Genomic DNA, 4,712 nt, shown 5'->3' with positions numbered 1-4,712 from the left:
ATTAGAAGGGTATAGTTAACTGAGTTTAAATAAACGTAATGTTGTTAAAGCTTGGCTTCCCTCTGTGTCAAGACCTGGGTGTAATTGGTTCATTGTTCATACCTACTTATCAGGATCATTATGAGAACCAGAGAAACTTGCCTCTGTTTCACATAGTAGGTGGTCAGGTGTATCCATCCACATAGGCACTGCCTCTTGCCAGACATAGTTCTAGGTACTAGGGATATGGCAGTGAATAAAACAGAGAAAAACCCTTATGGAGTACACATCCTTGTGTGGGATGCAGATAATATATAAACAAATGACTATATGTTATTTCAGTTGGTAATAGGTAATATGGAGAAAAATAAAGCAGGACAAAAGGAAATGGGAATCCTGGGACAGGTTGCAGAGCGGTGAGTGGAGGGCCCTTGTTCTAGAACAAGGAAGCTTTCTCTGATAAGCTGACATGTAAGCAAAGTCCTGAAGAAAATATGACGATCTGGGGAAGAGCATTCCAGACAGAGGGGATAGCTAGTGCAAAGGCCCTGAGACAGGAGTGTGCTCTTCAGGTTCTAGGACAGTATGGAGACCATTGCCATTGGAGTGGAGTGTAAGTAGGGGAGAGTCACAGTAGTTTGTCTGGAGAGGACAGTGAGGACTAGTTAATCCAGGATCTTCAGGTCACTGCAATGGCTTTCACTCTGGGTGAAATGGTACCAGTGGAGGCATAGAATAAGGAGTCATACAATCTGGTCATTGTTTTTCATTGTTTTCTATTATTAGAATTACCTGTTAGCAAATGATAGCCCAGAATTTTACTCTGAATCTGTTTACATTCCACATTCATGCTTTGGCATTCATGGTTACTTGTGGTGTCCATGGTCTCAGAGTCTTAGTGATATAAAAGCACCCCATGAGCTTACAATGCAAGAGAAAGAAAGGATCTGAAATGCTAAAAATCTCATCCCTTAGTACTGCGATGCTTGCCAACCTGTGCCATTTCTCAGCCTCTATTTTTCCCTCCTTTCTCTAATTAAGGCCAGTTTGCAGGAAGAACTTAGAAATAGACAGACTTCTCCCCAAAGGCAAAGGAGTTATCCTTGCAGAAGGATTGGGTTTTTCTCTTCTGCCCTCTTTCCTCTTCTTGGCACACATAAGAATATCAGGATGAAGAATATCTTATTTCTCAAAGGGGAAACTCTAATGATATTTGGCCCAAATAACCTTTCTTGGCCTTGCTACTTCCACTGAGCTCATCACATGGAGACACGATTTACATAAGAAGTGGGTCTGTAATAAATTTCCCCATAAATTCCTTCCAGCAGCATGCAAACCTTTTTAGTTCCACGGTGTATTCTCATATAATGATCTTCCACCTGGCTCAGGACCTTTTTATGTGGAAACATTAAACTAATTTTGCTCGGAATGTTGGATGGTTTCTCAAGATGGCGCACCTGATTCTAAATCGCAGTTCACAAGGCTCCTTGGGAAGATGGATGGATCCCTGGAGGCTCTTTAGGCATTCTGTTGCCCTCAGAATTTCTCTCAAAGCCCAGCTCATCTCTGACAACCTTCTGCTTCACATTTGGTATCCCTGTGACAGCCACCAAATGATTGGGTAGGGTCAAAAAGTCAACTGACTTCCTCATATGCTTCTGCCATCACTCTATGCCTGGGTGGGGGTGGGAGCCAGCTGAGGTGTCTTGGGCCCCTGCAAGGGTGTGAGAGTGACCGGGATGCTGATAGGAGTAGAAGATCCGTTAGAATTCTTCACTGGGCATGGATTAAATGGCACATTCCATGAGTGGCTTTTGTCTGGTAGCCGCAAAACTCTAAGGGGGATGATGACCTCTCCTCTGTTGTTTATGACATGAGGATATGCCCTCCTCATGGAAACAAGCTTATTCTTAGCAGTGCACAGAATGGTGCTACTGGGAGACCTAATAGAGGGCTAATTCCTGGGGGTACCATGCCTACAAATGATGTGCATTAAAGTACTGCATTTGTCAGCTACAAAATGCCACCCCATACGGAAGCCAGGAATGAATACAGGGGAAGGTTGGCATGAAAGGTTTAACTTAATGAAAAAGATCTAAGAAAACATGAAAGTATTATGCAGCTAGAGAGAAAGCTAAACCAGGGCCTTGTGGTGTTTGTTGCCTAAATGGTAACTCCTGCTGCGTTCTTAACTTTCAGAAACTTCAGCTGAATCTAAATCTCCTACTTACGCTTTGTGGAGTGTGTCAGCTTAAAGCAAAGCCACATTATCCTGCTTGATATAGCTGGGTTAGGAGTATAGTCAGAAAACCCTGGCATGAAAGAGATTTTAAATGAACAGATGAATAGAGCAATCAGAGGGCCACCCAATCAGATCTAAGCAGATTAGAACTCCGTGAAGCCTGAGACAGAAATAGATACAAAGCTCATATCAAAGTCACTTGTCTGAGATGCTTATGTTGCCCTGACCCTCATCTTGCTCTCACGGCTGACTTCAGCTCCATTTTCACAGGCATCAAATAGTCTCCATGGACTGGGATGCTGGCTCTTAGTATTGCTGTAATGTGTCTCTTACTGTTTTTCATTTATAGGTATTTCTATGTTTAGATTCTGATCAATCATTTTATAATTAGTATTATAATCATTTTCCATGCAGTGGCCCTCAACCAGGGATGATTATTTGGAGACAGTTTTGGTTGTCACGACTGCAGAAGTTGTGGGTGCTGGTGCTATCAGTGGGTAGAGGCCTGGGAAGCTACTGCATATCCTGCAATGCATAGAATAGCTCCTCAGCAACAAAATTATTTGGCCCCAAATATCAACAGTGCTGAGGCTAGGAAACCCTGTGTAGTAAATTCCTATAATTCTTTGTTGCCTCGGCATCCATTGTGAATATAAGTTGGGCTTTCTCATACCAGAAGCATGGCTTAGTTACCCTTGACACAGTTTCCAGTTTTCTGCCTCCTCCCATTTCCTCAGTGTGATTGATAAAGGTGTGCCGTGTACAACTGCCTCCTGGTGACCACCTCCCTATGAGACAGCTAGATACAACCTACTTGACTCACACCACTGACCCCCACACCCCACGTGGACTGCCCAGCTATGCTGCAGTGACCCCCACCCTGCTCAGTTGCAGTGTGTCTCCACGGGACGTGTGCTGCCTGCTCTAAACCTATCAATCAGAACTCCCTGTGGGAAACCTGCTTGAGTAGGGCCCTGGGCCCCTATAAGGGCTTTGGCCCACACGTCCTTCTGTCTTTCTCTCTCACTCCCATCTGCTGGTTGAGTGTATGTGTGTCCTGGATGCCCCCTGTCAGGCGAGCTGCCTTCCTCTCTCTGGGATCTGTAGGTGACACACTGCTTCTGCTATTTCATGTGTTTTGTTGAGTTGCTCCTCTGTGTCTCCCCTGACCAACACACCTGAATCTGACTTCTTTCCTGGTCAGGGCTCTCCTAGGGAGTGGCTATCTTGGTAGAAATAAACTGGACATAGATCAGACAAGAGCCAAAAGGGCATCTGCTAGAATAAATGTTTCCTGTGAGAGGAACACCTAGTCAAGGGCAGGCACGTAAACATTAGGTTGTCCACAGGATAAAGAAGTATGTACAAATAAATTTTAAAATATTTTAAATAAGACAGAGTAAAATAATTTTAAAAAAAAGAAGTATTCCGTGAAAGGCACACTGTTAACTTCTACAACTACCTCCCCGGGAGCCCCATCAGGGCAGTGCTGGAGCATACAGCCACTCTCGTGAGAGAGACCTCAAGACCAAATTTAGAGTGAGGCTGTTGGCAACTTTTGTTTCAGGAAAAAAAAATCCCCCAATAGCCGCTGCCTTAGGCCAGGTCTACATCATGTCAAGTAGACTGTACGAATGATTTCCAATTTTTAATAATCCAATCACATCACACTTTTGATTAAAATCCTGCAATAGCTTTCTGTCTGTTACAGTGCATGGTCCAGACACCTCAGCACAGCAAACAGAGTGACTTTCCCTCACTCTGCCATGCCCGATCCAGTGCCAGGATGAGTCACATTGCCTTTGTTATGTATCTCCACCCATTCTCCATCATTCATCCTAGCAAAGATGCTTGCCCACCATGACAAAGAACATGGTCTTTGAAATGGACCCAGGGATCAAGTCTCGGCTCCTTGAGTTGCTAGCTCTATGATTTGGGTAAGTTCTGAAACCTCCAAGTCTATATTTCCTCTTTCATAAAATCAAGACAGTTACAGAACCCACAGAGTTATGTTCGGACAACACCTCATGTGCCTCATGCATGGCACATGAACATTGAACATTATTTTATTAGCTCAGATACTAGTCTTTTTTTAGGGCTGGCCCAGTGGCACACTGGAGAGTGTGCCGCTTGGGAGCGCGGCTCCCGCCGAGGGTTCGGATCCCATGTGGAGACCGGTTCCCGCTCACTGGCTGAGCGCGGTGCGGGCGCAACACCGAGGGTTGCGATCCCGTTGCCAGTCAGTAAAAAAGACAAAAAGGGAAAAAAAAAAAAAAGATACTAGTCTTTTTTAAACCAAAATTATTGCAATAATTTTTTGACTGGCCTCTGTGCCTCTTTCCCTAGGATGACCTAGGACAGTGGTGAGTGTACTCTTTTTTTCGATGAAGGCTAATTAAAGGAAACCTGAAAAGAAGTTATTGGTCAAAATCTTTGTTTTCTTGTTCAAAAAGGTGAATAGCTTTATTGAGCTTCAAGGGAAAATACATGG

Source organism: Galeopterus variegatus, unplaced genomic scaffold (genome assembly GCF_000696425.1).
Source record: "Galeopterus variegatus unplaced genomic scaffold, G_variegatus-3.0.2 Scaffold2779, whole genome shotgun sequence".
In the NCBI taxonomy this organism is placed as follows: domain Eukaryota; kingdom Metazoa; phylum Chordata; class Mammalia; order Dermoptera; family Cynocephalidae; genus Galeopterus; species Galeopterus variegatus.
Note: the sequence above shows the minus strand (reverse complement) of the source record.